Below are 8,780 nucleotides of genomic sequence, written 5' to 3'. Positions count from 1 at the left end.
CAGATGAGTGACCTTGATCCAGACCACTGAACTGAACCACTCTTGAATGATTGACCCTCAGAGAGTGTCTGATACTCAATGGTTGTAGTTTTAAGCTATTAAATTTTAAGGTAGTTTGTTATACCGTAGCATACAACCAATATTGTAGGTAAAAACAGTTCAAATAATTTGGTGTCAATGTATTTTTAACATTTATTATTCAGTAACTATTTGTCTTTCAGACATATATTAAGAAACTGAGGTACTATTGTTAATTGCAGGATTGTGTCTTATTTTGTGTGGTTTTTACATTTGAGGGTAATCCTGGAATATAATTTTATGGACCTATTTGACAATTCTGGAAAAAAACCATTAATGTTGATAACATCAATAACACCAAATATTGGGTCAAAATATTCCTCTATTCTAATATCAGCACTGTTCATTTTTAACACAGCCTCTGAAGATAAGACATGCTTGGGTACCATGGAAAATGCCTGTAATCCCAGTGCCTTGAGAGGTTGAGGCAGGAGGATCACAAATTCAAAGCCAGCCTCAGCAATTTAGTGAGATCCTATGCAACTAAGCAAGGATCTTTCTCAAAATAAAATATAAAATGTCCTGGGGATGTGGCTCAGTGGTTAAGGCCCTCTGGGTTTAATCCTTGATACAAAAAAAAAGAAAGAAAGAAAAGAAAAGAAAGGAAAGACATCTGCTATTGCTAAACTATACTTTCTTTTTATCATTTTAATAGATACTTGTGAAGACTTAAAGAGATTTTAGTGTACAGGACACATGATTATTAAAATAACACTACTACTTTACTTCTTTAGTAGTTCTATGCTGTGAATTTTTGATGTTAAGATTATTAACACAAACTCTCATCTAAAATATTTTTTAAATATGTAAAAGTAATGCTAATCTTCTCAAATCTTGTCTATGGAAACCTATACATTAATATGTGAAAATATTTTGTGACTATTTTTCCTTTTGACTTATCATCATTAGTGTTTTGCTTTTACCAGAGTCTTATTTATGGTCATCCTATTGATGACCTATCATGTAGACACTATTATTTCTGTAAAATATGATGACACTTGTACTCTAAGACAATATTTTAAATGATCATTATTTAAAATTTAATGTTATTACTTTGACTCAAAGTTTGTTAATGCATTTAATATTTAATACAGTTAGTTTAAAGGTTTTACTAATTTCTTAATTAGTTTAACTTACCATTAAGGGATAGATAATACAGAGAAGTATTTAGTGAATTTGTACTATACTTAAACTTCAGTTTGTTTTTGGTACTGAGCAATAAACTCAGGGTTGCTATGCTACTGAGCTGAGCTATGTCTCCAACCTTTTTAATTTTTTATTTTGTGATGGGGTCTTGCTAAATCAGGAGGCTGGCATTAAACTTGCAATCTTTGTGCCTCAGTCTCCCAGCTGGCTGGGGTTACAGGAAGGTGCCTCTGGTTGTACTCATTGTAATAAATGTGAGTCAAATCCAATGTTTTTAAAGTTAGCATTCATTCATTTTGTCCCATATTTTTTGGATTATTAAAGGTTTGGGTAAAATTACATTGCAGACATAGTTTCAAAATTAAATTTTAATTTTAGGAGCACATTGTGTTTAGCATAGTTTCAGATTTGCATATAAGTTGTAAATTAGCACAGCGTTTCTGTAACCTTCAACCATGGTTTCCTACTATGTAGATATTGTGTTGTGTTATATTGGTATATTTTATTTTTTAAAATTTGTTATTAAAAAATTGTCCAGTATATATGTCAGTACAGTGTATTTTGACATGTTTGTTATACATAGAATATCACTTATTATAATTAGGATTCTATTCTTGCAGTTGTACATGATGTGGAGTTTCACTGGATGTGTATTCATCTATGAACATGGAAAAGTTAGGTCTGATTTATTTTACTGTCTTTCCTAATCCCATCCCCCCTCTTTTCCCTTCATTCCCCTTGGTATATTTTCTACACATGTGTGCACTTGTATGTGTGTGTGTATACAGTCAGGTTCACTGCTGCATACTTGTCAACTTGAGAAAACCAACACTGGTGCATTACTGTTAATTAAACTCCAAAGTTCATTTGATTTCTTTAGTTTCCCCATAATGCATTTTTCTGATATACTATTCTATACTGAATCCCATGCTATATTTTCTTGTCATGAATCCTTAGACTCTTCTTGACAGTTTTGATGAGTGCTAGTCAGACATTGTGGAGAATGTTCCTCAATTGATAATTTTTTACTATTTTTCTCATGGTTAGACTGAGGTTACACATTTTTGAGATGCATTATTCAAATTCTGAATGATTATGTATTTGAAATTGTCTAGCTATATCATTTTCAAAATATGATATAGAATATAAATTCTGTATATTTATGTAATGTAGCATTTCTGATATTCATTGATAGTCACATGATATGTTGAAGACATTTATTTTATGAAAAGGCATTTTATAAAGAATTGAATCTGTCTCTCTCCATATATATATAAATCTGTATCTATCTATATATTTGTAGCTATGAGCACAGTGTTATATCCATAGTAAAATTTAATCCATTTCTGTTCTTTTTAATGCAATGGTCTTTACTGGTAATTGGTAATACAAAGGCATCATTAACCAGTACATTAGGACATTCTTACTCACTACTTTAGATTTCAGGCTTAAAAGGCCATTGCATTCTTAATGACCCTAACCAATGGAAGCAGAAGTTTTCCTCTCAAAGGAGAGTCCTGGAATAGAATTGTTTTCTTTGACTTATATACTTAGTTAGTTATAATGTTTAAATGATAAGTCTAAAAAAACAGGATCCATAAATGTTTTTGCTTTACCCATCATTTCTGAGTAAAAATCCAATACAATTGCCAGTCTCCATGAGAAAGAAATTTTGCAACTGTCCATGTTCCAAAAGCACAGTGATTGTTCATATGGTGGTAAGACAAAAATTGGTTTCTCCAAAGTGTCTCTATGTCTGAGTATACAGTAATCCAAAAACACATAGGGAAATTATTGAACATACAGATCATCCACCGTCTCAGGTTCTTACTCTTGGGCTATTCCAATTCCTTGGACCTCAAAGGAAACTTGATTTTCCAATTTTGTATGCTCAAAAACTTGGTTTGATTTCATGTAAATGCCCAAAATTTGATACGTGATTATTCAATTATCATTGTGAACACATCTATACATGGATCGATCAGCAAGGAGAAAACAAAGGGACTATATTTTGCTATTTGGAGTTGGGAATAGAAAGTAGGGAACTTTAAATTTCCATTATGCTGTTTTGCTCAACTGCCTTGGGTTTATTTGCTATTTCTCTGTTCTATTTTATAACAACTTTACACATTGTTTTCTATTTGTTCTGAATTTTTTTTTTATTACTGTGCTTTATTGAAAAAACTTAAAAGCTGCATTATCAGGGCATCTAAAAGCAAAAAGCTTCTCTCCACTCTAAACTACTTCATGGTATTATAAACTAAGGGCAAAACATTTCAAGATTCTCATTAAAAATTATAGGACATAAAAAATTTACTTGTTTTAACTTATTACATTGACATTATGTTAGCTTAAGCTACATATAGATGTCCTTCAAATATCTTAGTTTGGGAAATTCAAAACAGTTTATATGATGCTGTGTTAAAAGGAGGAGTAAGAACAAAATACTTGCAAAAATTTATGAGTTTTTTAATTACAAAAATATTGATTTATTTCCAAACATCACTTTTGCATTCTTACAGGAAAATAAGATATGTTTGGAAAAACATTAAATAATGAATTGGATTCAAGAATCTTATAGATATTGAAATTTGATTCTACTCATTTCAAACCATGTTCTTTTCTCATGTTGTTATTTCTTAAATTTCCATTTATGCCAAAATGATTTCTGAAAAAATGCATGCTTCTTATTTATTATATTTTACTTATATATTATATTTATTATATTTTACCAGCATATATTTATTATACGCTGGTAAAATATAATAAATAAGAAGCATACATTTTTTCAGAAATCATTTTGGCATAACATAGCTTCTTCTCTTTTTGTTTTGATTATCAAGTTATATTTATTTCCTTCAGTTTTAGTTTAATTTTCACCCATTTATTATTTTTAGCAAGCAATCAGCTTTATTTATAACCTAATTTCTTAAGTGTCCACAGACTGTGCCACTTATTTTGAATTAATTCATAGGCTAAAAGAGTTGTATATTTATAACATTTTTTTAAAAAAAACTGTGTTTTATATGACAACAGAATGCATTACAATTCATATTACACATATAGAGCACAATATTTCATATCTCTGGTTGTACACAAAGTAGATTTACATCCTTTGTGTCTTTATACATGTACTTCAGGTAATGATGATCATCAAATTCCACCATCTTTTCTACCCCTGTCTCTTCCCTTCCCCTCCCTCTCCCTTTCCTCTTTGCCCTATCTAATTTAATTTAATTTAATTTAATCCTCCCATCTCCCCCACCACCACCATATCATGAATCAGCATCCTTAAATCAGAGAAATAATTCAGCATTAGTTTTTTTTTTTTTTTGGATTGGCTAATCTCATTTAGCATTATATTCTCCAGCTCCATTAATTATATACATATTTTTTGAGTTCTTGTTACAGAAAATGATATTTAGTTATGTATGTATTTTAATCTTTAAATGTTAGTATTAGTTTTGCTCTCCAAGTATCTGCAGTATGGAGATTCCTTAGAAAACTTGGATGGAACCACCATTTGACCCAGCTATCCCATTCCTCAGTCTATAACCAAAGGAATTAAAAGCACCATACTATAGTAACACAGCCACATCAATGTTTATAGCAGCTCAATAATAGCTAAACTGTGGAACCAACCAGGATGTCCTTCAAAAGATGAATGTATACAGAAACTGTGGTATATATACACAATGGAATATTATGGCATTTGCAGGTGAATGGATGGAGTTGGAGAATATCATGCTAAGTGAAGTTAATGAATCCCAGAAAACCAAAGACTGAATGTTCTCTCTGACAAGTGGATGCTGATCCTTAATGGGGATGGGGGGCACGGGAAAAATGGAGGAACTTCGGGCAAAGGAGAAGCAGGGGTGGGGAGAAATTATGGGGGCAGAAAAGATGGTGGAACGAGATGGACATCATTACCCTAGGTACATATGGTGCAATACTACAACAAGTACAACAAAAGAAATGAAAAGTTGTGCTGCAATTGTGTACAATGAATCAAAATGCATTCTGCTCTCATATATACCTAATTAAATAAATTAATTAGTTAAAAAACACAAAAAAGGGAAATAAAATATCTGCTGATAAATTGATTATGTCTTACCAAACTTCTCAATTGATTCTAGTGAATGATGCAGAGAGGGGAAGAAAATACAATATGTATGAAGGGAGCATATCATTCATGGTGAGAGGACAAAGAGAAGTTTGATTTTGTAGGCCATGTTATTGGAACTGTGAAACTTAGGAAAAAACAAAGTGCCTCTCTGAAAATGTAAAGGTACATTCTTGATAAGAACATACAAAATAAAATAATGATTTTAAAATCAAAGAGTATAATATAAAAATGTAATGTGTATGACCACAAATTAAAATCACACTGGAAAAAAAACAAATAATTCTCAACAGCTAAAATGGATAAGAATTGAGGTGTTAATTTTCACTCTTAAAAAATAATAGAAAAGTATACATATACCTTTTTTTTATTTATGTGTGGTGCTGAGAATTGAATCCAGTTCCTCTCACATGACAGGCAAGTGCCCTACTACTGAAACACAACCCCAACCCTACATGCACATTTTTATATTAATTTTATATTAGGTGAAGTGAGCCAAAAATTTTTGTGATCTTGTAATAATCTCATTTTATAAAGTTATACATGTTCTATGCTTATTTATAAGTTGATACTTAAAGTAATGATGCATCAAACTGTGCAAAGAATAAAAATAGAAAAAGTTACATTATTTTGGAGTTAAGCATTTTTCACACTACTACATAAGGAAATAGATGATGCATTTTTCAAAAGAATTTAAAAAGTGGTTTGGACCACAGCATGACTATTGCAGTTATCCTGGACTCCAGCTATTTAGACATCTAATCTGTTGAAAAAGTACAACAGTAGAATGATTAAACATAATTGAAATTGTACCCTCTGGACACCTAGCTGAAGAGTCAACAAGCTAAAATCTGCTGCAATGTCACTTACCTTTCTGACATTTAAACTTACACATTTCATCATATACTATTTTTTTTCAGTAATTAACTTGTAACCTAGTATTATATTGTGTTATTTTTGAAGAAAGAACACATCAAGTATGTTTTATTTTTTATAATTAGAGCTTAATTATTGAATAGATTTAATGATCAGACTAGTCTCATTTGTATTGCATAAAACTCCTAACTATTATTGTTGTTAACAGAAAAGAGCTGATTCTTATTTAAGCTACATATCCATTGTAGAAAGACAGGGATCTCTGGCTTACTAGATACACTCAGGAGCTCAAGATGTTCAATCATGGGTTAGCATGATACATTTTAGAAGAGAGAGAGAGAGAGAGAGAGAGAGAGAGAGAGAGAGAGAGAGAGAGAGAGAGAAAGAGAGAGGGAGAAATATATGACCCAGCTTTGAAATGTTTTATCTATAAGAAACCTTTCAAAAGGGTGATTACTATTCCCTAATAAGGTTACCAAAGTAGGATTTTTACTTCTCTAAAGATTTGTATTTTCAGGAAAATAAGATATTTAACTCAAATGTCACTATTAACAGTGAATGTTAAGAAACACAGGGCTACATTTGTATCTTCACAGGTTGGTTGAAGGCCATTATATGATTTTAATGCAAGAGAGTCTTAAAAATTAAATTTTATTAAACATTAATGAATACAAATTATAAAATATTTTAAGATTTTTCTTTAATGTTTCTTTTATATTTTAAATCACATACACATAGCACTACATATATGTGAATTATATATATATATATAAAATCACATAGAGATACATATAGAATTACATGTATATGTGTCTATGTATATGCATACATTGACTGGGACATATGTTTCCCAGATAAATGGTTAACATTTATTATTTTATGATGTTTCTGCTTGAGATTAACATTTGAATTGGTAGAATGTGTAAGACAGATTGCATTTCCCAATCTGGATGAGTCTTAGCCAATCCACTGAAGATCCAAATAGAATAAAATGGCAGAAAAAGAAAGACTACTTTAATTCTGCCTGAATAGTGATTGAGTTGGGACTTCATTCGTCTCTTGTATTCAGATTTATATACACACTCAACACCTTTTTGGAGTGCTCTTTTCTGGATAATCCAAACTAATGCAGATTTTTGTTATACAGAGTAATTCTAGAGAAACAGAATGTTCTGGGATTTCCGGAACAGATTCTTATTCTTATTAGGTTTAAAGATCCTAGTGACTTCATGTTGTAATCTGAATGCATCTAATCAAACACAAAAGCAAAGGAGTGGGTGACTCCACATGTAATTCCTTCAATTAGTTTTTGAAAATTAACAAGCAATGAAGTTTTGTGATTATTCCTTATTTTGCTGGACAAGGTGATGAAAAGAATGGATGAAAGTATTGATTCAAATTGCTAACTTAAGTGCTGCATAAATGGCCCAAAGTCATTTAAGTATACTCTGAGGACTCCTTCAATTTCCTGTATACACAGGCAATTCCTGAAAACCAAACACAGAATATTATTGTGATGCTGGCCAAAATACAAAGCAAACTGAATTCTCAGCTTTCCAGAGCATTTATTGTTAAAGTGAAGGCACTCACTGGGGCTAATATGAGATATGAGAAGTTGGAAAGTGGATGTGGGTGATGAAACCAAGGACACTGAGCTTCTAAATTCTAATGAATATTTTTACCCTATAGATGCAGTCCCCTTTCTGACAATGGAATTGTCCTTCTCATCCCAATCGAAGTAGTCTCTCTTGCGCTCCCTTCAAAAAAAAATCCCTGCCATCCATACTAGAAATGACCATACCAATCCCAAACTGAGGAGATAAACCCTACAAAACCTGAGAAAAGGGCTGGGGATGTGGCTCAAGCGGTAGTGCGCTCGCCTGGCATGCGTGCAGCTGATCCTCAGCACCACATGCAATCAATGTCTGCCGAAAACTAAAAAATAAATATTAAAAAAATTCTCTCTCTCTCTCTCTCTCAAAAAAAAAAAAATTAAAAAAAAAAACAGAAAAGTATAGTGGCCTTTCCAGTGGCAGTTGTCATGTAACACAACACCCATTATTCTCAGGATCTATCCCACCACCTCTTTATTCTTTTAATCTTATAACTAACCTGAAATTCCAGGAGATTTCAAAAGATGAAGTATAAAATATTGCCGCAGTCCGGCTGCAGCAAAATAGCCGGGGGGTGACAAGCAACTTGTGTAGATTGATACAGCAGGAATGGGAGCCTTTTATTGTAGGACAGGAGGGGTATTTATACATTCCACACAGCTTATCTTAATTAACATAAACTAGATACAGCAGTCAACCAATAAGGAATCTCCACACTTAATGGCTCGCTGGCATTACTTCACAAACCACTCCCTCTGGCATTTTGCCAGGCACCATCCAGACTTGTTTACAGACTCTAACATTCAAAAGATGAAGTATAAAATATAACTTATGAGCAGATGTATCAGACTCAAAACTACCTGAATTTTATAATTTAGACAATTTTGGGAGAAATGGATATTGAGCTTATAAGATAATCATTAAAGTATATATAGTTGGATCAA

This window comes from Marmota flaviventris, unplaced genomic scaffold, assembly GCF_047511675.1.
Source record: "Marmota flaviventris isolate mMarFla1 unplaced genomic scaffold, mMarFla1.hap1 Scaffold_45, whole genome shotgun sequence".
NCBI lineage: Eukaryota > Metazoa > Chordata > Mammalia > Rodentia > Sciuridae > Marmota > Marmota flaviventris.
Note: the sequence above shows the minus strand (reverse complement) of the source record.